Raw genomic sequence first — 27,522 nt, 5'->3', positions numbered from 1 at the left:
GTGCTCCAGGTGCCCCCACCCCACCAGACCCAGTGCACATACCTGCCCCCCACCCCCACCCCAAGTGCAGCCCAACTCACCCCTCTTGCACCCCTCCTGAGGACTACCTCCCCCTCCCTGTTCCCTGCAGGCTGTTGTCAGCGCATAAAGGTTCCGAGCAGTAACTTCCATACCTAGGCTACCCCCACCTCCCACCCATAGTGTCACATGTCCTCGCCCGCCCTCCCTGAGCTCCGTGCATCTGTTTACAGCACTCCCAGGCCCACACATGCACACAGTCCCCCAATCATGTTATTCAGCTCTGGGAACTGCACGTTACAGCAGGCCTAGAACCGCACATGTGCACAGCCCTCAGCCTCACCTCCCAGCTCTGAGAAAGTGCCAACCTGCGCAGCCGGGTCACATCTGCCCCAATCCATGAAGGCATAATGCTGATCTGCTGCCACAGGTCTACACATGTGCGCAAAGGGCCCCGTGCCCTAGACCAGCACACACCAGGGTTATGTCCTCCAGACTGGTGCACCCACATAGCTACATCCTCCCTGGCCACTGGGCACACAGGTTCACAAGCATTAGCATAACATCTCCAACCTGCACCCATACCTGCCCTGAAACAAATCACCATACTGAGTGCTCCACCCCATACCCTGCTCCCTGCTGTACAATCATCCAGCAAACACTAGGCCTTAGACTACTGAAAGAAATCAACTCCCAAAGTAAATCAATCAAGATATTTACATGCCATGGAGACAGCAGAATATCACTAAGCATATCACAATGCAGACAGATACAGCCCTACCTAATGATCAAATTAAAACACCAGAAGAGACACAGACGTTGGAACAACCAATCAAAGATGTTCATACAACTCTGCTTAATAAAATAAGTGGGAGAGCAAATGACATAAAGGAGATCAAGAAGACAATAGAAGAGCACAAAGAGGAATCTGAAAGAATAAATAGAAAAATAGCAGAAATCACAGAGATTAAAGACTCTGTTGATCAAATAAAAAACATACTAAAGGCACACAACACCAGATTTTAAGAGACAGAAGAAAGAATAAGTGATATAGAGGACAGGATAATTGACTTTGAAGACTCAAAACAGCAAATGGCAAAAAAATTGAATGAGAATGCAGGGAAGTGATAAACAAAACAAAGCACACAAATATAAGACTCTTCGACGTCTTCCTCCTCAGCGAATTTTGATCTGCTCTGTTCGTTTTTTTGCCTCTATATGTTTTAACACTCCTTTCATTACCTCTAGTGACTATTAATTGGAGGGACCGATTCTGGGGGGAAAGTCCCCCCTGAAAGTATCTACCCCAGTCCATTTTTCCCAGACAAGACAGGTCCAGGATTCACAAAGTTATTGTAGGTCTGTATCAGGTTCCCTGGGGTGAGACCCAGCAGGGCCTTCTATGAAGCCTCCCGATTCTGTGCTTTTCCTGTCTTGGCCAGCAGATGGCACTCTTCAACCATTTGCTCCCCAATGCCTAGGGTAGTATGTGCCTTTAATTCTCAGCCAAGCCTGCCCCTGCCAAGGGCATGGTAGAGACAGAGGCTGAACGGGAACTAGTTGAAACTGTTTCTATTTTCTCAGCTCCTGTAATCTGAATTTTGTAAATTTCAGTCTGTTCTGGGCCTTGACCCCCACCCTTTTCAGGTGGAGGTGCACACTTCAGCCCTTGTTTCCCACCAGCCAGAAAAGTTACACTGACTCTTAGGCAGCCCCATTTCAGCCCCTGCCAGAGGGTGGTTGAGACAGAGCCTGGCCACTTTTGCTTTTCAGTAGGTTGAAACTATATCTGATATCTCAGCCCCTGGGATCTAAATTCTCCAAATAACAGTTCCCACTTGTGCTGGCCCCCGCCCTCCATTTTCTTGGGGAAGATCCACCCTTTGGGGGACCATCTCCACCACCGGAGTGGTCCTTGGGACTCTCAGTCAATGCTACGTCTGCCTCTGACCGGTCAGGGCTGAAAATGGAGATTGCCAGCTGCTTTCTTTAATTGGCTGCTTAAAAAATACAGTAACCTTTTCAGAGCTGGACCCCAGCGCCCCAGGTTTGCCAATCAAGCCACATTTGGTACCCGTCTCTATCTTTCCCTTTTGTTGGTGCACACTGAGTGCAGCCAAATCCAGAGGACTCTGTCTTTCTGTCAGCCCTGCTCCCTCCTTGCTGGAGTGGAGCTGAAACAGAACTCCTAGTTTATTTCTTGGCTGTGTTGTCAATTTATTTCTGCTTGGGACTGAGTTTGAATTTGTTAATCCAATTCAGAATTGGTGTCTGGCAGAGTTCTCCCCTTGCTCCCAGGAGTGAGGGCTTCTGTTTCCTTCTGGGGAGTGACTCCCGAGTCACCCTGCCATGCCTATCGGGGAGGGGTACTGTCCTCCACAGGGTGAAATGATTTACTTCTGGCACTTGGCTGGGATCTATCAGTCTTTCTCTTTCGCTAATTCCTGGCTGGTTTCTGAAGTCCTCCAAGCAGTTGTTTTGGAGAGTTCCTGGCTATTTACTAGCTGACTTGTAGGTCTTAAATCCAACAATTCTCTATGTTGCCAGCTTCCTTCTTTGGAAGTTGAGATTTTAGTTTGCCATAAATGTAACAGCTTTCTCAGAACTTGAATTTAGTATCCCTTAAAACCAAGCCTGGAACACAGAGTTCCTATATGAAAAACAAGGATAAGCAAGATGTTACCTTCTTCAACACAGCATCAACTTTGTCCTGTCTTTTCTCTTCTGCATCTAAATCAACTCATTCCTCAGTACTGTTCTGAAGAGACCAGCAAAGGTGATACAGCTATCAAAAGACCATTCATAAATACATTAATGACAGGGAAATGTTTGAAATAAAACAGTAGTACCTTTATTTCTTATAAGCCTATAAAAATCAAGCAGCACAGGAGAGATCACAAAGAAAAAAGTCTCTTACCACAACTGCTCATTGGAATGCACTAAAAATTTTAATTATTTTTGTTTTTAATTTTTCTGGTACTTTTGAAACATTAAATATTATGTCTAAAACCCATACTCTAAGTTTATAATTTATAAAAGTTGAGGATTGAGCACATTTACTGTACCCTGACTTGACTTGTGGTCTGTCACTCAAATGTTACTTGCAACATAATTATTTTCAGTTCGTCTAGTGGTTACTTTTATAACTTTAAAGTATCTTCTTAAGCTCTATTTTGGGACCCACCAAGTTTCTATAGTGTCTGTGTATTATTCAACAGACCTAATAGCAATGAACACTCTTAAACATCCCCTTCCAAATCCGCCACCCAACTTCTGTTACCTCTATCACTGTGTGTATGCTGTGTGGTGGGGGTCACTTTTCATTCTTTTTCCATGTGACTATCCCATTATTGCAGCACCATTTACTGATTATTTTTGGGGGGTGGGGGAACTGCATGGGCCAGGAATTGAACCCGGGTCTCCCACATGGCAGGCAAGAATTCTACCACTGAACTACCCTTGCACCCCCCTCTACCATTATTATTATTTATTTATTCAGGTGCATGTTCTGGGAATTGAACCCAGGTCTCCCTCATGAACAGTGGGCATTCTAACCACTGAACTACCTGTGTACCCTCTCTGCTATTATTTTTATACTGAGTTTTATAGAATTTTAACTTTTACTGTAAATATAATTAAGATTTCAATGCTTTGCCTTATATACCTTAAAAAATTGAAAATAAGTAAATAGCATTTAAGATATGATTATGTGGTGATTTCACTTGATACAATGAATAATTATCAGCTCTGGTTCATTCTAAAGAAATATTTCCTATATTGAATTGGGTTTTTGAATTTACAATTCAGCATATGCATAATGACATGCCTTATTTTAATTGATCTCATATTTGAACATGACTTTCTTGTAAAGATTTATTTGACTAGAATTTGTAATTGGCTTTCTTATTTGTGCTGACATAAGAGGCATATAGTTTCTTATCACTAAGATTATTAACCATAATTTCTTAAGCATCTTAATAATATTGTTTCTTACACTAAATCCACTTTCTTTGTGAAATTTCTCTTCTTAGGCCTCCTTGAATCCCTTTTCTAGTTTGGATCAGGTATGTTCTAGTCCTGCCAAAATCTATCATCCTGGGATTCCTCTTTACTGCAGTGCTGGGTTGGTTTCACATCACTATCTATCACTTTCTCTCAAATATTTATCTGTCCATTTTGGAAGTTAAAATTCACAGTATATTAATGAAACAAAAATATAAATTAGGTAAGTGGGTTCACTCTTCCTGCAGCCAAAGTTTTTTCTTAAAACATATGATAATTCATGGCTGTTTCTATGGCATAGAGAGTTTAAGATTGAGATTGATTTCTTTGAAAGTTATGATATGTTTTCTAATGTTCTTTTACTCAGTTCAACACCCAATACTGAGCATAAATATTTAGTCATGAGTTCTAGCGGCATGTACTTGATAAATACGTTTGGATCCCCTGGGGCCTCAGATTTCCCCAACCCAGACGTAATCAACTCCCCAAAGGAAATATGTGAGTAAGTCTAAGTGAAGATTATGAGGGATAAATGCAAAACTACATAAAAGTTATACGTGTTAGTGAGATATTTAAACAATAATTACTATATAAAGAATTATATAAATTTTTAAAAATACTTAGTATTTGCTGGCCCTTTATATGCCCCAGAGATACCTGTTGTTCACATTTTATTGTAGATGTGCTTTAAGAGTGTTTTGTATGCATACACAAGCATATATATGTCTACACATATTTTATTTTCCAGCAGTGATATTATTCTGCAAGTGTAAAAGGGAATTTTATAAAGCTTAACAGTAGCTAATTTTTCCTGCTTAATTTAGCTATTTACATATATTTTAGCTTCTGAAATATCCAGCAAAAGCATTTGTGTCATTTTATATTCACGGCTATGCATTTGGTGTGAGTTAAGAATTATAAAGAAAAGAATTATGGGCCCCATCAGGCTGAAGATAAACAATCCTGGCGCCAAGGTTACTTGTTGTAAAACTGTTAAGAAATGCTTATTGTAAAACTGTTCTTATCTGCTTTTTTTTGCAAAACAGCACCTGTGACCCATGCTCAACCCCCACCCCCCTCATCTTACCCTTTAAAAAGCTTTTGCAGACTTAGGTTCGGGGCTCTCTGTTCCTGCGTGTTCAGCGAGCCCCACACATGTGTGGAAAATAAACCCCTTGCGTGTTGCATGAGAGAACGTCTCTTGGAGTCCTCCTTTGCGTGGCAAAATTCTTAAATTCTTACACAAGTATTAGTTTCTACATAAACATAGCATGGGCATTTTTTCAAAGCTAGCAATAGAGCTCACTTGTGCTTTTAAACTACTACATAATAGTCAATGTACTATTTGTGTATCTTTTCATCTAGTGATAGAAATTTGGGTGGTACCATTTTTTCTCTCTGTTAGAAACCTGGCTACAGAAAACATCCTCTGGTTATATCCTGCTTGTAAAAGTATTATACCATAATGGATTCTTACAAGAGGAATTGCTAATTCATAGGGTATGAGAATTTAAAAACGGATAATACTGCCAAATACTTTGCTACAAATTCACATGCTCACCAACAGTTTTGGAGCATGGGCATTCCTACATATCCTTACCAACACTGAGCATTAACCATGCTAAATTTTTTTTTTCTATACTGAAAGGAAATAAATGCATCTTATTGTTCTATTTTCCTTTTCCATAAACTTTTTCATGTCTGTGCCAGTATTTTGGCAGGATGTGAAATCCAATTTGCCCCTAACGGGCCCAGCCCAGATGACAGCTCTGCCGTGAAGCCCTTCTCAGTTTTTTGGGAAACACTGCTTGAACTCCTCTTGTTCTCCTAAAACAATGGTGTTAATTTACCTGGTGACCGCATTGTGAGGCTTTTTGACAATGGAGTCTTTTTCCTAATCCTTTTTATCTTAATTCCTAGTGCTTTGCACACACTAGGTGCAAACTGCTGTTTGGTTGAGGACTGGATGCTACTCTTGTAGGTCCCTTCTACCTCTAGCTCATGTACTGTGATTCCACAGGCCTGAGACTAGAAGATTAGAAGGCAAAGAACTGTTCTTTCAAAGCGAGCACAAATCCATTACTTATTTACTCACATGTACATCAGGAGTGGGTTTGGTTACCAGGAAGATTCCCAGGACGACCAGGATGGACATAAAAAAGAGAATGATGGCAAAGTACAGATAGTGCACTCCACAGATAATCTCGGGACAGTCGCTGGCAGTCGAGCAATTCCCTGTCCCATAGGCAAACTCCGCTATCATACGGACAAGGCCAACGACGAGGCCAATGATGAGACCCCAGAAGGCTCCCTGCAAAAGAAACCAGAACAAATGCAGAGCTTTAGAAAAGATGGGAAGTCATAATTACCACACTACCTGCTTTCTTGACTTAAGGGCCAACAAACGGTTAACCTTAAACACAAGTTTGTCAAAGCTAGGAAAGCACCACATAGATAGGTTAAGTATTGGGCTGCTGTTCTTTGTGGTTCTGAAAACTCACTGTTGATTCTCTAGGCTCCAGGAGACCAATTCATCCTTTCTACCCCATCCCAAGCTGAATATTTTCCTTGATTCTTCATTTACATATAGCATTAAAATATTATGATTCATCTTGTAGAACATATAGAACTTATTTCTGTTACACCATTTACAAAGCTGACCTTATGTAATTTTGACAGTTTCATTAAGTTTTTGACAACCAAACACCTTTATTTTCTCTGAGAAGTTGGTGGGAGTGGGACATGTGCCCTTGTTCCTCTGCCCTAGGTGTGAAATTAAGGAAAACAGTCCTGCACTAAAGTGAAGAGTATGAGCTTTGGATGGAGAAACACCTGAGTCTAAATCCCAGTTACCCGACATGCTCATATTAAGTAAATGTTCAAGGCACAGGGATGGTAACATCTCCCAACCTGTTCCTTATCTGAACATTATAAAAGGGTAAAAATGACCCATTACAATTGATCAATTACATGTATCATAATAGCAATTAACATATTTAAACCCTTATTAACATGCTGGGTCTTCTTAGAAAGAAAGCACTTTAGACATTTTAGTTCATTTATGCTCAGAACAATCCCATAAAGTAAGTACTACTATGATCTTCATTTACATGTGAGGAAATTGAGGCATAGAGAGTAATTGGCTGAAAACCACATGGTATTTGGTGGCAGAGCCAGCACTGGCCCCTGGCAGTCTGACTCCAATGCCGGTGGTCTTCAGCCCTGTGCTTTGTATGTACTTTGTTTTTCACAAGAAGTTTAAAACTATACTATGAATTTGCATTATATATTTATATACTTCAATGAGCATCAAGAATTGTAGGTAGATTCACCTGAAATTGAGATGAAGCTTTGAGAGATATGATTATGGTGGAAAGGAGGCTTTTTTTTTTTTTACCTCAGTGAAATAAACAAATTTTTCTCATTTTGGGAGAGGAACATTTTTCCCAATTTGCCTACCTATTCATTGACTCTCTTATAGAAAACGGCAAGCAGGAACATGGCTGCAATTGGAGGCACAAGGTAGCTAGAAATTGATCCTATGCAATGGACTAGCTCCCCATTTTGAGATAGCTGTACAAAAGGGACCCAGAAAATGCTGATGACAATTAGTAGAATGATAAATAATCTGGAAAGAAAACATTAACATTAATATTAAGTGAAACTATTACTGGAACCTGCCTAGAACTTTAGTTCTTACATTCATTCTTGTGGCCTCTCATTGGTTTTCCTGAATAAAATCAAGCTCCTTGGCCTAACATGAACCCTTGTTTAATAATTATCAGTGAGTAAAAGGCTGATACAACTGCTTACCTATAATTTAGTCTTTTCTTCAACATGTGATTAAATATCCATTCATAAAAACTGCCTAAATGTCAGCAACTGATTGATCTATCTCTAAAGCAATGCATATAATGTATCAATTAGAAATAAACACAACACTCTATTCTATTAGTAAGTAATGATAAAGAAAGCAAACTCTCATTTTTTCTTTTTTCCCAGCTTCCAGGACACTCAGTTGGCATAGGTTAGAATTAAGACGTCTCTATCCCTGCAATGCTGAGGGATTGGCAAGCAATGCTGATTGTGTATTTTACTACTTGAGTTCTCAGGCAGTGAGAAAGAATTGATTGGAATATTGGTAAGCAGCCAAATCTATTACAGCTCCTGGAGTCCAGGGGGCATGAGTTCCTCACCTTTCTAAACCTCACAGTACCCTGTGTTTGCTGTGTGAACAACCAAGCGTCATTTACTCGAGCATCCGTTAAAGGTCGGCATTTCTCTGTGCACACCTGAATAGAGCAGTGGTGCTTGGGGGAAGAGGAGAACAAGCATTTGGGCAGGAGACTGTGTCACCAACAACTCACCTAAGCCTCATAAAACTTCTGCAACCTTGCCATATAACAACGTTACCACAGACAGTCTTTGCACATCGCCTGTGCTACAGAAAGGATTCAGTGAACACTGTGCTCTCCTATGCTTGTTGTCATCACCTGAAATCATGTCCCTCCCAGATTCTTTCAGAGTCAATTACTTTTTATCACATATAGGATAAACTCTGAGTCTTGTGATGGCTTCCAGCTGTCTCTCTGACCTGCTGTTTCTTTGCTGTCCCAGTTGCTCCCCGGGTACTCTCCTCAGCACATCATGCATGTGACTGTCAGAAATAAGAGACAATCAGCAGCATTTGAGAGTTTGGAAAAATAACTATTTCATTTAAAAGTGTGGGGCAGCTAACAAATGATCATGATGATGAATATACAACTATGTGATGCTATTGTGAATTACTGCTTATATATGTAGACCGGAATGATCATATGTTAAGAATGTTTGTTATATTTTAAAAAAAATTAAAAATAATAAAAAAAACCAAATCAGATTCACACACACACATACAAAAGACCATCACCAACCTTGAAACTACTCTTTCAGTTTGAGGGAATTGACAATGGCTACGATAAATATGCTATCTAGCTTGAAAAAAAAAAGTATGGGGTGGGCCACAGTGGCTCAGCAGGCAGAGTTCTCACCTGCCATGCCGGAGACCTGGGTTTGATTCTGGGTGCCTGCCCATGCAAAAAAAAAGTGTGGCCCCAGCTTTTATATCAGGAAAAAGATAAAGTTGAATTAAATGTTCCTAATGCCCCTTCTCCCACACTAGAACTCATAGTAGTTTCAGTGGAATCAAAGGTGTGGTGGCTGTAGCTCACATCCTCATTTGCACTTTTCCACAGAAATTTTGGGCAGAAACCGGGGTTCTGTCACCGTCCAGCAATAAGGAGCTCTCTCTCTGATGCCTGCTTCCAGATCTTGGTATACAGGTCCATGGTGAAGAGGGTGCTGGTGCTGTTGAAGATGGAGTTCAGGGAGCTCATGAGACAGGCCAACATGACTGACAGCATCAGGCCTCGCAGCCCTGGGACCAGAAGAGGTGCAAGCACTTATTAGGGGCTGGAGGCCGTGGTCTATTAGAGTCTTACAAAACCAAAGAGTCATTCCAAGATAAAAGTGTCATGGAACATTGATAAACTGATAGGGCTATCAATGCAAATCATCATGAGATATTTCCTGATGATTTGAGAACAATCCAGAAAAATTTTCGGGCTACACATAAAACTAGAGGTCATTTCCTGGAACCTGATTTTGGAAGAGAGGAAACAAAGCAACATTAATTTTTCTTTGGGGAGGAATCATTGGCTTCCTGAAGACTTGTGATAACTGGAGAGGAAGAAGTCTAGTAGGGGGGTCAGCCTAAAAAGTTTGGCTGGGCAAAGCTTAGGGTTTTGAGACATTATGACAGCCTCTTCCTCTGTCCATTAGAGATGCCTCTAACCTCCTAAGACAGTGATGGAATGGGGTGGATGAATGATGTCACTAGTGGGCCATGCTCCCTTCATGTTGCAAATGCTCACGTGTAACAGGGAAGAGAAGGTAACAAAAGCATTAGTCACAATTTGTTGGCCCTAAGGTCTGAGATCACCTGCTCACTCACAAGCCCTATACTGTGCTCTGCTTCTTTACACCATGGAAATTATGACCTTCTAACACCCTATCCAATTTACTTATTTAGTAAGTATGTGGTTTACTTTCTATCTCAGAAAACTAGAAGTGAGCTCCCATGAGATTGAGGATTTTGTGTCTACCTCACTCATGTTTTCTGAGCATCAGGGAAGTACCTGGCACATAATGGGCACACAGTAAATAGTTGTAAAACAAATAGATTGAGATATACTATTTGAGTATCATTGGTCTAAAGATCACCTCTGGCCTGGGTTTATATGTTGATGGCTATGACACTCTTTTATTGACAATTGAAGTATTCAAATATCCTTGTTGTTTGAAGATAGTCTTAAATATGAAGGATTAAAGATTATTCTAACAGCAACTATATCTGGTTCATCTCTGTATGCTCTGGGTCCAGCACAGGGCTAGTAGCCTATGGAAGGTGCTCAAGAAATGTTTAATAAATTGAATTGAATTAATGAAAGTCGGAATTGGCAAGATTTACTCCCATCCTTCCTAATGGTCTATCTTCATAGAAGACCTCTGCAGTATCCAGCTCTGATGCTTTCTTACCATCAGGCATCAGCTCTAGCGCAGTGTTGGGTAGGCATAATTAGAGCAGCTGACTTCAGTACCACAGTGTTTCATACCTCGGAAGGTACCACACATTCCACAGTATCTGAGGAGGAATTCAGAGGTGAGTTCAGAGAGGACCAAACAAAAACAGCCCACAACCGCTGGACAAAGAGATAAGCTGTACATTCACAGGAGCAAAGGATGTTTGTCCAGAGCTTGGAAACTCAAATTTGAATTATACTGCACAGTGTTCATACCACAGATCTGGCTCCCCTTTCACACCTGCGGCTTCCCTTTCACTGACCTAGGGGTCAGGGTTTTCCTTGGAATGTGGATCAGGTAGAGCACTGGCAGCCTCCAGAAAACCATCAGGAGAATAAATTCTTCCAGGACCACCGAACTCCATGGATAAAAATACAAAAACCCAAGAAGTTCTTCCTGTGTCCAGTTATAGATAGTCCGGTATCTTCACGTGCATGTAAGAGGAGATGTCATTTATGATGGTTAGTTGGGCTGACTGTCTTTGTGTGATGCGATCTCACTTTACTATGATTGTTACACAATATCTTGGTTATTGTTTCTGCATGAAACTTTTTATATAAGCAGATGGCAAAAATTGATGAAGAATCACCCAGAACATCAACACCTTAGGACATCTGCTTCTTTTCATTTTTAAAAAAATGACTTTTGAATAATTATCACAGAGAAATGTTTTTATTTAATTGTCATGATTGTTGAGACAAAAGTTTGTAGCTTACTTTTTCTCTTTAGCATAGTAACTACTCAATTCCCCCAAGTTTTGAGATAGTCTTCACTCTCCTGAGTCAAATTTTCCAGAAAGAAGAAATACAATAATTTCTTTATCCATTCCCTGCCTCTTGGATATCTGTACATTCTTTATTATTATAAACAACACTAGATTGTTATTTCTCTGAAATAAAAATGATGGCCAGTTGCAAAAACAAGAAGGGGTTTAGTGCTATTTGATGGAGTATCTCAATAATTAACAAAGGCCTTGATTAACCAAGAAAAGTTCGATTATATTTCCTTCACTCTCTGTAATAAAGAAAGAAAATTGATTTTTAGGAAGATTTTCAGTACTAGTTCTTACCCTCCCCAGCTGCCTCAGAAGTTAAAGTAGACCATCGACCCAATTCCAAATGATTAAATCTGGCATAGCTCTCCACCCATCTGAAGAACCAAGAACAAGTGGCCGTACATCTCGAAGTGTCTTCTCAGTCAGAGATACCACAGGACTCAACCTCCACAGCTCACTCAATTCTACCTCACCATCCAGGACCCTCTACATAATCCTCTAGACTTGCCTAAATCCAGGCAACTCACCATCTTAAACACCTACAGGACATAGGCTGGCAGCAGGAAGGAGCCAAGGCAGAGAGTCAAATACACCAAATTTTCTTGCCTCTGGCCCATGGCACAAGTTCTGAAATTCTGTTTTGACCATCAGCTGGGTTCTTTCCCTTCTAGTTTTTCAATATTTCACTACACCTTGAAAACACATCTCAGAATCCAAGCCTGTAAAAGAGAGGGCTGTAAAAAGTCCTGTAAAAGTCAGGACTTACCTGTATAGAGGATGTGGCTGATCATTCCAGGCATCACCATGAGGAACATGGGCTGCAGCTTCAGGTACCCACACATGATGCAGGCCACCTTCACGTGGGACATGTCCTTGCCCAAGAGGCAGCTCTGTGCAGTGACCTGCCAAGAAGACACATCACACTCATGAAACAACCAGAGGATGATAACAAAGAAGATGAACATCTCTCTTCAAGATTTAATGGTATAATAGAAATGATGTCATGGTCAGTGCAAAATAATGGGCTTTGGAGTAAGATCAGGATTCACATTCTTATTCTTCCTATATGATATCTGCCCCTTGTGAGTTTCAACTTCAGCATCCCTAAAATGGGATTAACTCTTACAGTTATTCTGAATAGTTGTTCTAATGTGTGTAAGGTTCTTGGTGCACAGCAGGGAATAAATATCAGCTACTATGAAAATAAGTTTATGGCACCCACGTTACAATGCAGCCATGGCTATGCATTCCTCCAGGTACAAATCTATTGCTGCTGATTGCACTGTGTTAAGCTGGGCCTTTTAATATTGTAGGCTTAAGTAAGCCATATACTCGTCAGTCTCCCTCTATGTTAGGGAGCAGTTGCCTCCTTGGGGAATCAAGCCTGTTACCATAGAAATACCATAATTAGATAGTTAGCAGAGTAGAAAACTGTATATATTTGTCTCTAGATTTATTCAGAATATAAAAGCAGACAGTTGGAGGGACAACAAAGATTATAGCTGAGGAAGGGAACCCTGTCCATAAACTATCAGGGTCAGACATCTAATAAAAATATGACTGGGAGGTTACTTACAGGAGACAAGTGAGAGGTGGTTAGAGGTGAAATATAAATAAATACAGTCTTGCAACCAACGGGGGAAAAATGTATTCTTTAGTAGATATGTTGGGAAGACAGTTCATTATTTAGAGACAATAAATCTGAATTGTACAGTAATGCACAGTACCATTGATCTAAGATTGGTTAAAGATTGTGAAATCATAAGCTTGAAGATGGCAGAGACTGTTCAGGGAGGACGAAACTTGAAAAAAAAAAGACACAAATGCTATAAAAATGGAACAAAAAATGCAAAACAAAAAATTAAGGTGGACTTTGAAATTAAAAAAAGCAAAGGCCTGATGGATGAAGTTGAGGAAATTGTCTAAGGAAAGTAGAACAAAAAGACCAAGAGGTAGAAAGTTAGGAGAAGAGATAAGAATACCAGCAACCAGCTCAGGAAGACCAACACCCAAACGTAGAACATCGCAAAAGAGAAAACATAAGAGACGAAATCAAAGAAAGAATCTCACCAAATTAACCAAAACATCAATTACCAGATTAAATGGGCTCATAGTGGCTCACTGCAATATATGAAAATAGATCCACACCAAGGCACATTGTGGTGAAATTTCACAACAATGAGGACAAAGGAAAAATAAGCTTCCAGAGAGAAAAGACAGGTTACATTCAAAGGATCAAGATCAGAATAACTTCAGTCCTCTCAATAGTGACAATGAAGTCAGAGGACAATGAATCTATGACTTTAGGAAAATTATTTACAACCTAGAAGTTTGTATATGTCCAAGCAAACAATTATGGAAAGACTGGAGTGAAGACAGTTTCAAACACGCAAATTTGCTATAAATGTACCTCCTCTGAGGCTTTCTCAGAAAGCTACTGGGAGGTTTGTTTGCTCTGAAAGGGTAAGCCAAGAAAGAAGCCATGGTTACTAGAGAAAAGAGATATAACCGAAGAGATACGCAAGGGGAACCCCAAGATGATAGTGAAGGAATCTCATTTGAGGGTGGCCACCAAGCATAAAGGACAACTTCCTAGATTGGGAGAGGCCAAAGTGCTCTAGGAGAAAGTGAGGAAAATGTTTTAGCAGAATTCTTGATGTATTTGCAAATACTGAAAGGAGATTTAGGCCATTTTCAAAGAGTTTGGGGTTTAATTACTAACCTCAAAGAAAATATAACCCCCAGCCCCTCCCCAATTAAAATAATTATTAATTCCAGGGCAATAAAAAAGCCACAGTAAAGAATAAAAGATCATGTGGCTCAGCTGTGAACTGTGTATATATCGTCATAAAATGGAAGCATTGAGTGTTGGTCTTACCACAGCTGTGATTTAAATCTATAGGGAGGATGGAGGGACAGGAGCTGTGCATGCATGTGATGGAGGATGCAAAGCTGTTGGAGAACTAATTCCTTTTTCTCATCATGGGAACCAATAGGAAAAAAAAAAAACAAAAAACAAAACAGAATTGTAAATCCAAGAGGGAGGAACACAGCATCTTATTTGAATCACTCAAGGATCAAGTTAAAAAAAATCTGATTCAGCCTATCTGCATAGGATCTGAGAGTCTTTGCTTCCAATGAGCTTCAAGATGATGTCTGTGATGATTGTTCATGACATTCAGTGTAAGGAATCAGAGATGGAAATAAACACCAAAATACTCAACTGAGATTGCAGACAGTGTTTGCACTGTTTGTCTCTGACTGACAAGAAGCAGGGGAGGGAGCCAGGTACTGGACTGCTGGTTTTCATGACAAGCCTTGTAGAACTGTTGGACTCTTTACTATGTGTGTGTATAAATTTGACACAAAATAGAAACTGAATGCTTCTGTATGAGAAGAAAAAGAACAATGTGAACATTTAAACACACACACATATACACACACATCATATGATCTGTGCACCAGTACCACACAGCTACAATGGTCATCCCAAAAATCGTTCCTGGCCATGGAATGTCTCCAGTGACAGCATCTCAGAAAATGTGGAAGGAGTCTGCCTGTGGACTGTAGCCCCTGGGGCTGATGGTCAGGTTGTCACCCTCGACTACTGTTGGGATGGACTTCATGTACTTCTCTGTGAAACTCTCGTAGCCTCCAACTTCAGCAAATGCTGCAAAGGCACCAGACAAAGTGAAATGTCTTACAGGAGTCTAAGACATCTGGTATTCATGATTACTCCTTTATGGTCCCAGGACCCTAGGTCAAATCCTCATTGTCTTTCTTATAGGATACATGTAACTACATCAGCATTGGCCCTGATACCAAATTTACTTTCACAAAGTATATGAAGCAAATTGCTCTTTTCTCCTTATAATGCTCTTTAAAATTTTTATTTAATTTCTAGCTTTATGTGATAAAAGTAAAAGTGTTAAAGGGAAACCCAATAAGACTATGTGTAGATTTCTCAGCAGAAACCATGGAAGCTAGAAGACAGTGGGATGATATATTTAAGTTACTAAAAGAGAAAAACTGCCAACCAAGACTCCTATATCCAGCAAAATTGTCTTTCAAAAATGAGGAAGAAATTAAAACATTCTCAGACAAAAAGTCACTGAGAGAATTTGTGACCAAGAGACCAGCTCTGCAAGAAATACTAAAGGGAGCACTAGAGTCAGATACAAAAAGACAGAAGAGAGAGACATGGAGAAGAGTGTAGAAAGAAGGAAAGTCACATATGATATATATAATACGAAAGGTAAAATGGTAGAGGAAAATATTATCCAAACAGTAATAACTCTAAATGTTAATGGACTGAATTCCCCAATCAAAAGACATAGACTGGCAGAATGGATTAAAAAACAGATATGCTGTCTACAGGAAACACATCTTAGACTCAAAGATAAATATAGGTTGAAAGTGAAAGGTTGGGAAAAGATATTTCATGCAAATAACAACCAGAAAAGAGCAGGAGTGGCTATAGTAATATCCAACAAATTAGACTTCAAATGTAAAAGAGTTAAAAGAGACAAAGAAGGACACTATATACTAATAAAAGGAACAATTAAACAAGAAGACATAACAATCATAAATATTTACGCACCGAACCAGAATGCCCCAAAATACGTGAGGAATACACTGCAAACACTGAAAAGGGAAATAGACACATATACCATAATAGTTGGAGACTTCAATTCCCCACTCTCATCAATGGACAGAATATCTAGACAGAGGATCAATAAAGAAATAGAGAACCTGAATATTACTATTAATGAGCTAGACTTAACAGACATTTATAGGACATTACACCCCACAACAGCAGGATACACCTTTTTTCAAGTGCTCATGGATCATTCTCAAAGATAGACCAGATGCTGGGTCACAAAGCAAGTCTTAACAAATTTAAAAAGATTGAAATCATACACAACACTTTCTCAGATCATAAAGGAATGAAGTTGGAAATCAATAACAGGCAGTGTCATGGTTAGGGACAGGTGTCAACTTGGCCAAGTTATGGTACCTGTTCATCTGATTGGGCAAGCGCTGGCCTGTCTGTTGCAATGAGGACATTTCATAGGATTAGGTCATGATCACGTCAGCTACATCCACAGCTGATTCCATTTGTAATCAGCCAAAGGGGAGTGTCTTCTGCAATTAGTGATGCTAAATCCAATCATGGGAAGCCTTTTAAGGAGGACTCAGAGGAGACAGGTTGCATTCCTGCTTTGGCTGGTGAGCCTCTCCTGTGGAGTTCATCCAGGCCATCCATTGGAGTCATCGGCTTCGCAGCCTGCCCTGTGGATTTTGGACTCTGCGTTTCTAAGGTCACGTGAGACACTTTCATAAATTTTATATTTGCAAGTGTTCCCTGTTGATTCTGTTTCTCTAGAGAACCCTAACTAATACATCTTGGTACCGGGAGTGGTTCTTAAGGAACAGAATGTTAAAAATGGGTTTTTATGAATGGTTTTCTACTCTGACTGGGCTCAGAGACACTAAGGACTCTGATTCCCATAATCAGAATGACACTCCCAATCCATGGACTGAGTTGGCAAAGAAGATAGTCAAAATATCATCATTCGATTCTCCTAATGCTTCGCTTGTACGAAACCAGACTCTGGGGGATAATGTTTTTGACACCTTTACAGAGTTTTGTAGGAATAAGAGTTATAGAGATGTTGGTTGGTTGTTGTTAGATACACTGCCTACATTAAAGGGTGAAAGGGATGGGCTTAAGGCTTCAAACAAGAAGCTTAAGTACCGTCTGAAAGATGTAGAGGTTTCTATGAGTATCCTGAAGGAAAATTTTATTTCCTGTAGCCGTAGACTTGAGATCTCTGAAAATCAGACTCAGAATCTTATTGTTAGAGTAGCAACTTTACAGCATAAACTGAAATCTCAGTCTTGCATGGTGTCTGCCGTTAAAGTGAGGGCATTGATTGGAAAGGAGTGGGACCCTGAAAAATGGGATGGTGACATATGGATTAATAATGATGTTGGGGGTGAGGTTGAAACCCTAGACCATGCTGAGCCTTCTTTAGATAACCCTGTAATAGTCTGCCCTGAGGACATAGCCGCCCCACCTCCAGCCTGCCTTGAGGAATTGGCCACCCAACCTCCTCCTGAAGGGATTAGCCCTAGAGTTATTAATCCTGTTTCACCAGATGAAACTGCAAATGAAAGCCCTGAAGCAAATGGCTTGGGAGATATTTCTAATTCTTTTCATGACCCACCCCCACCACCCCTCATTTCTTCTAGACCTATAACTAGACTAAAGTCCCAACAGGCCCCTAAAGGTGAGGTACAAAGTATCACACATGAGGAGGTACGTTATACTCCAAAAGAACTGTGTGAGTTTTCCAATTTATATAGACAGAAATCAGGGGAATATGTGTGGCAATGGATTTTAAGAGTGTGGGATAATGGTGGGAGGAATATAAGGCTGGATCAGGCTGAATTTATTGATATGGGCCCACTAAGCAGAGATTCTGCATTCAATGTTATAGCTAGAGCAGTTAGAAAAGGCGTTAACAGCTTGTTTGGGTGGTTGGTTGAAACATGGATCAAAAGGTGGCCAACATTACCTGAGGTTGAAATGCCAGAACTGCCCTGGTATAATGTAGATGAGGGGATCCAGAGGCTTAGAGAGATTGGGATGTTAGAGTGGATTTATCATGCAAAGCCTGCTCTTACACCCCAAGAATGTCCAGGAGATGCACCTTTTACCAGAACAGTGAGAAATAAGTTTGTGAGACTAGCACCATCATCCCTCAAGAGCTCTGTGGTTGCACTTCTCTGTAGGTCAGATATTACTGTAGGAACTGCTGTCACTGAGCTGGAATCCTTAAACACAATGGGGATGACAGGATCCCGAGTTGGCAGAAGCCAGGTGGCAGCACTTAATCACCAAAGACAGGGTAGACGCAGCTATTATAATAGACAACAAACTCAAAGGAGGCATCAAAATTATATGACACGCAGAGATTTGTGGCATTGGCTAGTAAATCATGGGGTGCCTAGAAATACAATAGAAGGGCAGCCTACTAAATTCTTGTTGGAGCTGTATAAACAAAAGAGTTCTAGGTCAAGGGAACAGAAGTCTAACCTGAATTACAAAAACACAGAGTCACGGCCCCTTAACCAATTTCCAGACTTGAAACAGTTTACAGACCCTGAGCCCCTTGAATGAAGGGGAGGCCAGGTCCCTATGGGGAAGAAACCTGTTACACTGCCACAAATTTATACTGTTAACCTTCCTCTAAGTCTTCCCCAAGGAGACCGACGGCCTTTTACCAGGGTAACTGTGCATTGGGGAAAAGGAAATGATCAGATATTTCGGGGATTATTAGACACTGGTTCAGAAGTGACATGAATTCCAGGGGACCCAAAACGTCACTCTGGACCACCAGTCAGAGTGGGGGCTTATGGAGGCCAGGTGATCAATGGAGTTTTAGCTCAGGTCCGTCTCACAGTGGGTCCAGTGGGCCCCCGGACCCATCCTGTAGTTATTTCCCCAGTTCCAGAATGTATAATTGGCATAGACATACTGAGCAACTGGCAGAATCCCCACATTGGTTCTCTAACTCGTGCAGTGAGGGCTATTATGGTGGGAAAGGCCAAGTGGAAGCCACTAGAACTGCCCCTACCAAGCAAAATAGTAAATTAAAAGCAATACCATATTCCTGGAGGGATTGCAGAGATTACTGCCACTCTTAAGGACTTGAAAGATGCAGGGGTGGTGATTCCCACCACATCCCCATTCAACTCTCCTATTTGGCCTGTGCAGAAAACAGATGGGTCTTGGAGAATGACAGTGGATTATCGTAAACTCAACCAGGTGGTAACTCCAATTGCAGCTGCTGTTCCAGATGTAGTATCATTGCTTGAGCAAATCAATACATCCCCTGGTACCTGGTATGCAGCTATTGATCTGGCAAATCCTTTTTTCTCAATAGCTATTAGTAAGGACCACCAGAAACAGTTTGCTTTCAGCTGGCAAGGTCAGCAATATACTTTCACTGTCCTACCTCAGGGGTATATCAACTCTCCAGCCCTATGTCATAATCTTGTTCGCAGAGACCTTGATCGTTTCTGCCTCCCACAAGACATCACACTGGTCCATTATATTGATGATATCATGTTGATTGGACCTAGTGAGCAAGAAGTAGCAACTACTCTAGATTTACTGGTAAGGCATTTGTGTGTCAGAGGATGGGAGATAAATCCAACAAAAATACAGGGGCCTTCCACCTCAGTAAAATTTCTAGGTGTCCAGTGGTGTGGGGCATGTCGAGATATCCCTTCTAAGGTGAAGGATAAATTGCTGCACCTGGCCCCTCCCACAACCAAAAGAGAGGCACAACGCCTAGTGGGTCTTTTTGGATTTTGGCGACAACATATTCCTCATTTGGGTGTGCTACTCTGGCCCATTTATCGAGTAACAAGAAAAGCTGCTAATTTTGAGTGGGGACCTGAACAAGAGGAGGCTCTGCGACAGGTCCAGGCTGCTGTGCAAGCTGCTCTGCCACTTGGGCCATATGATCCAGCAGATCCAATGGTGCTGGAAGTGTCAGTGGCAAATAGAGATGCTGTCTGGAGCCTTTGGCAGGCCCCTATAGGAGAATCACAACGCAGACCCTTAGGATTTTGGAGCAAAGCCTTACCATCTGCTGCAGATAACTACTCTCCTTTTGAGAAACAGCTTTTGGCCTGCTACTGGGCCTTAGTAGAGACTGAACGCTTAACCATGGGCCACCAAGTTACCATGAGACCTGAGTTACCTATCATGAGTTGGGTGTTGTCTGACCCACCAAGCCATAAAGTTGGGCGTGCACAGCAGCACTCTATTGTAAAGTGGAAATGGTATATACGAGATAGAGCCAGAGTAGGTCCTGAAGGCACAAGTAAGTTACATGAAGAAGTGGCACAGATGCCCATGGTTTCCACTCCTGCTGCCACATCACCTTCTCTTTCCCAGACCAGAGCTATGGCCTCTTGGGGAGTTCCTTACAGTGAATTGACTGAGGAAGAGAAAACTCGGGCCTGGTTTACAGATGGTTCAGCACGATATGCAGGTACCACCCGAAAGTGGACAGCTGCAGCATTACAACCCCTTTCTGGGGTGTCCTTGAAGGACAGTGGTGAGGGGAAATCCTCCCAGTGGGCAGAACTTCGAGCAGTGCACCTGGTTGTTCATTTTGCTTGGAAGGAAAACTGGCCAGAGGTGCGTTTGTATACTGACTCATGGGCTGTTGCTAATGGTTTGGCTGGATGGTCAGGGACTTGGAAAGACCATAATTGGAAAATTGGTGACAAAGAGGTCTGGGGAAGAAGTATGTGGATAGACCTTTCTGAGTGGACTAAAAACATGAAGATATTTGTGTCCCATGTGAATGCACACCAGAGGGTGACTTCAGCAGAGGAAGATTTTAATAATCAAGTGGATAAGATGACCCGTTCTATGGATACCAGTCAGCCTCTTTCCCCAGCAACTCCTGTTATTGCCCAATGGGCTCATGAACAAAGTGGTCATGGTGGTAGGGATGGAGGTTATGCATGGGCTCAGCAACATGGACTTCCACTCACCAAGGCTGACCTGGCTACAGCCACTGCTGACTGCCCAATCTGCCAGCAGCAGAGACCCACACTCAGCCCCCGATATGGCACCATTCCCCGAGGTGACCAGCCAGCTACATGGTGGCAGGTTGATTACATTGGACCACTCCCTTCATGGAAGGGGCAGCCATTTGTTCTAACTGGAATAGACACATACTCTGGATATGGGTTTGCTTTCCCTGTGCGCAATGCTTCTGCCAAAACTACTATCCGTGGGCTTACAGAATGCCTTATCTGTCGTCATGGTATTCCACATAGCATTGCTTCGGATCAAGGAACACACTTCACAACAAATGAAGTGCGGGAATGGGCACATGCTCATGGAATTCTCTGGTCTTACCATGTTCCCCATCATCCAGAAGCAGCTGGATTGATAGAATGGTGGAATGGCCTTTTGAAAACTCAATTACGGTGCCAACTAGGTGGCAAAAACTTGAAAGGCTGGGGTAATGTTCTCCAGGAAGCTGTGTATGCTCTGAATTAGCATCCGCTGTATGGTGCTGTTTCTCCCATAGCCAGGATCCATGGGTCCAGGAACCAAGGGGTGGAAATGGGTGTGGTGCCACTCACTATTACTCCTAGTGATCCACTAGGAAAATTTTTGCTTCCTGTCCCTGCTACCCTGAGTTCTGCTGGTCTACAGGTTTTAGTTCCAAAATGGGGTGTGCTTTCTCCAGGAGAAACAACAGTGATACCACTGAACTGGAAGTTAAGATTGCCACCTGGCCACTTTGGGCTACTTATGCCTCTGGATCAACACACCAAGAAGGGGATTACATTATTGTCTGGGGTAATTGACCCTGACTATCAGAAGGAAGTAGGACTGCAACTACATAATGGGGGTAAAGAAGAGTTTTCTTGGAATATAGGAGATCCCGTGGGGCGTCTATTAGTACTACCATGCCCTGTGATCAAAATCAATGGAAAACTGCAACAACACAATCCAGGCAGGACCACTAATGGCTCTGAGACTTCAGGAATGAAGGTTTGGGTCACCCCACCAGGCAAAGAGCCACGGCCAGCTGAAGTGCTTGCTGAGGGGAAAGGGAACATGGAATGGGTAGTGGAAGAAGGTAGTGATAAATATGAACTTCGACCACGTGATCAGTTACAGAAACGAGGACTGTAATGCTGTTTTGTTTGTGTTATACTATTTAAGTTGTAAGATATCAAGTTTAAGAATGAATGTTGCCCAAGGATTTGCACGCTATTCTGGAGAGATTTAATGTGTTTCCAGTTATATGCAGGACAGTTGAGTATTGTCAGGTAAAAGAAAAAATGTGTGCTTATTTGTTTTCATTTGGAAATTAAGTATGGTCTAAGGTGATATATATATATGTGCCATGTTGACAAGGGGTGGACTGTCATGGTTAGGGACAGGTGTCAACTTGGCCAAGTTGTGGTACCTGTTCATCTGATTGGGCAAGCGCTGGCCTGTCTGTTGCAATGAGGACATTTCATAGGATTAGGTCATGATCACGTCAGCTACATCCACAGCTGATTCCATTTGTAATCAGCCAAAGGGGAGTGTCTTCTGCAATTAGTGATGCTAAATGCAATCATGGGAAGCCTTTTAAGGAGGACTCAGAGGAGACAGGTTGCATTCCTGCTTTGGCTGGTGAGCCTCTCCTGTGGAGTTCATCCAAGCCATCCATTGGAGTCCTCGGCTTCGCAGCCTGCCCTGTGGATTTTGGACTCTGCGCTCCTACGGTCACGTGAGACACTTTCATAAATTTTATATTTGCAAGTGTTCCCTGTTGGTTCTGTTTCTCTAGAGAACCCTAACTAATACAACATTGGTGTGCAAATGTCTGTTTGTGTCTTTGCCCTTAAGTCCTTTAAATAGATACCTAGCAATGGTATTGCTGGGTCATATGGTAATTCTCTATTCAGCTTTTTGAGGAACCGCCAAACTGCCTTCCACAGTGGTTGCACCTTTGACATTCCCACCAACAGGGGATAAGTGTGCCTCTTTCTCCGCATCCTCTCCAGCACTTGTCATTTTCTGTTTTGTTGATAATGGCCATTCTGGTGGGTGTGAGATGATATCTCATTGTGGTTTTGATTTGCATTTCTCTAATGGCCAGGGACATTGAGCATCTCTTCATGTGCCTCTTGGCCATCCGTATTTCTTCTTCTGGTAGGTGTCTGTTCAGGTCTTTTCCCCATTTTGTAATTGGGTTGACTGTCTTTTTGTTGTTGGGTTGAACAATCTCTTTATAAATTCTGGATACTAGACCTTTATCTGATATGTCATTTCCAAATATTATCTCCTATTGTGTAGGCTGTCTTTCTACTTTCTTGATGAAGTTCTTTGATGCACAAAAGTGTGTAATTTTGAGGAGCTTTAGGTTTAAGGTCCATAAAACCGCCTCCAGTTGTAAGATTCATAAGATATCTCCCAACATTTTCCTCTAACTGTTTTATCGTCTTAGACCTAATGTTTAGATCTTTGATCCATTTTGAGTTAACTTTTGAATAAGGTGTGAGATACGGGTCTTCTTTCATTCTTTTACATATGGATATCCAGTTCTCTAGGCACCATTTATTGAAGAGACTGTTCTGTCCCAGGTGAGTTGGCTTGACTGCCTTATCAAAGATCAAGTGTCCATAGATGAGAGGGTCTATATCTGAGCACTCTATTCGATTCCATTGGTCGATATATCTATCTTTATGCCAATACCATGCTGTTTTGACCACTGTGGCTTCATAATATGCCTTGAAGTCCAGCATCGCGAGACCTCCAGCTTCGTTTTTTTTCCTCGAGATGTTTTTAGCAATTCGGGGCAAACTGCCCTTCCAGATAAATTTGCTTATTGGTTTTTCTAATTCTGAAAAATAAGTTGTTGGGATTTTGATTGGTATTGCATTGAATCTGTAGATCAGTTTAGGTAGGATTGACATCTTAATTATATTTAGTCTTCCAAACCATGAAAACGGTATGCCCTTCCATCTATTTAGGTCTTCTGTGATTTCTTTTAGCAGTTTTTTGTAGTTTTCTTTGTATAGGTTTTTTGTCTCTTTGGTTAAATTTATTCCTAGGTATTTTATTCTTTTAGTTGCGATTGTAAATGGGATTGGTTTCTTGATTTCCCCCTCAGCTTGTTCATCACTAGTGTATAGAAAAGCTACAGATTTTTGAATGTTGATCTTGTAGCCTGCTACTTTGCTGTACTCATTTATTACCTCTAGTAATTTTGTTGTGGATTTTTCTGGGTTTTCTACGTATAGTATCATATTGTCTGCAAACAGGGATAGTTTTACTTCTTCCTTTCCAATTTTGATGCCTTGTATTTCTTTTTCTTGTCTAATTGCTTTGGCTAGAACTTCCAACACAATGTTGAATAATAGTGGTGATAGTGGACATCCTTGTCTTGTTCCTGATCTTAGGGGGAAAGTTTTCAATTTTTCCCCATTGAGGATGATATTAGCTGTGGTTTTTTCATATATTCCCTCTATCATTTTAAGGAAGTTCCCTCGTATTCCTATCTTTTGAAGTGTTTTCAACAGGAAAGGATGTTGAATCTTGTCAAATGCCTTCTCTGCATCAATTGAGATGATCATGTGATTTTTTCTGCTTTGATTTGTTGATATGGTGTATTACATTAATTGATTTTCTTATGTTGAACCATTCTTGCATACCTGGGATGAATCCTACTTGGTCATGATGTATAATTCTTTTAATGTGTTGTTGGATACGATTTGCTAGAATTTTATTGAGGATTTTTGCATCTATATTCATTAGAGAGATTGGTCTGTAGTTTTCTTTTTTTGTAATATCTTTGCCTGGTTTTGGTATGAGGGTGATGTTGGCTTCATAGAATAAATTCGGTAGTTTTCCCTCCACTTCGATTATTTTGAAGAGTTTGAGGAGAGTTGGTACTAATTCTTTCTGGAATGTTTGATAGAATTCACATGTGAAGCCGTCTGGTCCTGGACTTTTCTTTTTAGGGAGCTTTTGAATGACTAATTCAATCTCTTTACTTGTGATTGGTTTGTTGAGGTCATCTATTTCTTCTTGAGTCAAAGTTGGTTGTTCATGTCTTTCCAGGAACCCGTCCATTTCCTCTAAATTGTTGTATTTATTAGCGTAAAGTTGTTCATAGTATCCTGTTATTACCTCCTTTATTTTTGTGAGGTCAGTAGTTATGTCTCCTCTTCCATTTCTGATCTTATTTATTTGCATCCTCTCTCTTCTTCTTTTTGTCAATCTTGCTAAGGGCCCATCAATCTTATTGATTTTCTCATAGAACCAACTTCTGGTCTTATTGATTTTCTCTACTGTTTTCATGTTTTCAATTTCATTTATTTATGCTATAATCTTTTTTATTTCTTTCCTTTTGCTTGCTTTGGGATTAGTTTGCTGTTCTTTCTCCAGTTCTTCCAAGTGGACAGTTAATTCCTGCATTTTTGCCTTTTCTTCTTTTCTGATAAAGGCATTTAGGGCAATAAATTTCCCTCTTAGCACTGCCTTTGCTGCATCCCATAAGTTTTTATATGTTGTGTTTTCATTTTCATTTGCCTCTAGGTATTTACTAATTTCTCTTGCAATTTCTTCTTTGACCCACTGGTTGTTTAACAGTGTGTTGTTGAGCCTCCATGGATTTGTGAATCTTCTGGCACTCTGCCTGTATTAGTTAGGGTTCTCTAGAGAAACAGAATCAACAGGGAACACTTGCAAATATAAAATTTATGAAAGTGTCTCACATGACCGTAGAAATGCAGAGTCCAAAATCCACAGGGCAGGCTCCGAGTCGATGACTCCAATGGATGGCCTGGATGAACTCCACAGGAGAGGCTCACCAGCCAAAGCAGGAATGCAACCTGTCTCCTCTGAGTCCTCCTTAAAAGGCTTCCCATGATTGCATTTAGCATCACTAATTGCAGAAGACACTCCCCTTTGGCTGATTACAAATGGAATCAGCTGTGGATGTAGCTGACGTGATCATGACCTAATCCTATGAAATGTCCTCATTGCAACAGACAGGCCAGCGCTTGCCGAATCAGATGAACAGGTACCACAACTTGGCCAAGTTGACCCCTGTCCCTGACCATGACAGCCCACCCCTTGCCAACTTGGCATATATATATATATCACCTTAGACCATACTTAATTTCCAAATGAAAACAAATAAGCACACATTTTTTCTTTTACCTGACAATACTCAACTGTCCTGCATATAACTGGAACACATTAAATCTCTCCAGAATAGCGTGCAAATCCTTGGGCAACATTCATTCTTAAACTTGATATCTTACAACTTAAATGGTATAACACAAACAAAACAGCATTACAGTCCTCGTTTCTGTAACTGATCACGTGGTCGAAGTTCATATTTATCACTACCTTCTTCCACTACCCATTCCATGTTCCCTTTCCCCTCAGCAAGCACTTCAGCTGGCCGTGGCTCTCTGCCTGGTGGGGTGACCCAAACCTTCATTCCTGAAGTCTCAGAGCCATTAGTGGTCCTGCCTGGATTGTGTTGTTGCAGTTTTCCATTGATTTTGATCACAGGGCATGGTAGTACTAATAGACGCCCCACGGGATCTCCTATATTCCAAGAAAACTCTTCTTTACCTCCATTATGTAGTTGCAGTCCTACTTCCTTCTGATAGTCAGGGTCAATTACCCCAGACAATAATGTAATCCCCTTCTTGGTGTGTTGATCCAGAGGCATAAGTAGCCCAAAGTGGCCAGGTGGCAATCTTAACTTCCAGTTCAGTGGTATCACTGTTGTTTCTCCTGGAGAAAGCACACCCCATTTTGGAACTAAAACCTGTAGACCAGCAGAACTCAGGGTAGCAGGGACAGGAAGCAAAAATTTTCCTAGTGGATCACTAGGAGTAATAGTGAGTGGCACCACACCCATTTCCACCCCTTGGTTCCTGGACCCATGGATCCTGGCTATGGGAGAAACAGCACCATACAGCGGATGCTAATTCAGAGCATACACAGCTTCCTGGAGAACATTACCCCAGCCTTTCAAGTTTTTGCCACCTAGTTGGCACCGTAATTGAGTTTTCAAAAGGCCATTCCACCATTCTATCAATCCAGCTGCTTCTGGATGATGGGGAACATGGTAAGACCAGAGAATTCCATGAGCATGTGCCCATTCCCGCACTTCATTTGTTGTGAAGTGTGTTCCTTGATCCGAAGCAATGCTATGTGGAATACCATGACGACAGATAAGGCATTCTGTAAGCCCACGGATAGTAGTTTTGGCAGAAGCATTGCGCACAGGGAAAGCAAACCCATATCCAGAGTATGTGTCTATTCCAGTTAGAACAAATGGCTGCCCCTTCCATGAAGGGAGTGGTCCAATGTAATCAACCTGCCACCATGTAGCTGGCTGGTCACCTCGGGGAATGGTGCCATATCGGGGGCTGAGTGTGGGTCTCTGCTGCTGGCAGATTGGGCAGTCAGCAGTGGCTGTAGCCAGGTCAGCCTTGGTGAGTGGAAGTCCATGTTGCTGAGCCCATGCATAACCTCCATC

The 27,522-nt window shown here is 41.4% G+C and overlaps 1 pseudogene; it reads right to left on the bottom strand.

Annotated features, from left to right (window-relative positions):
• Positions 1-1,952: 1,952 nt before the first annotated feature.
• Positions 1,953-27,522, bottom strand: part of LOC143683040 (solute carrier family 5 member 4-like) — a 204,392-nt pseudogene continuing 178,822 nt past the window's right edge.

The sequence above is a fragment of the Tamandua tetradactyla genome, chromosome 5 (genome assembly GCF_023851605.1).
Source record: "Tamandua tetradactyla isolate mTamTet1 chromosome 5, mTamTet1.pri, whole genome shotgun sequence".
In the NCBI taxonomy this organism is placed as follows: domain Eukaryota; kingdom Metazoa; phylum Chordata; class Mammalia; order Pilosa; family Myrmecophagidae; genus Tamandua; species Tamandua tetradactyla.
The sequence above is the reverse complement of the archived record's forward strand: the minus strand, read 5'-3'. Positions and strand labels throughout refer to the sequence as shown.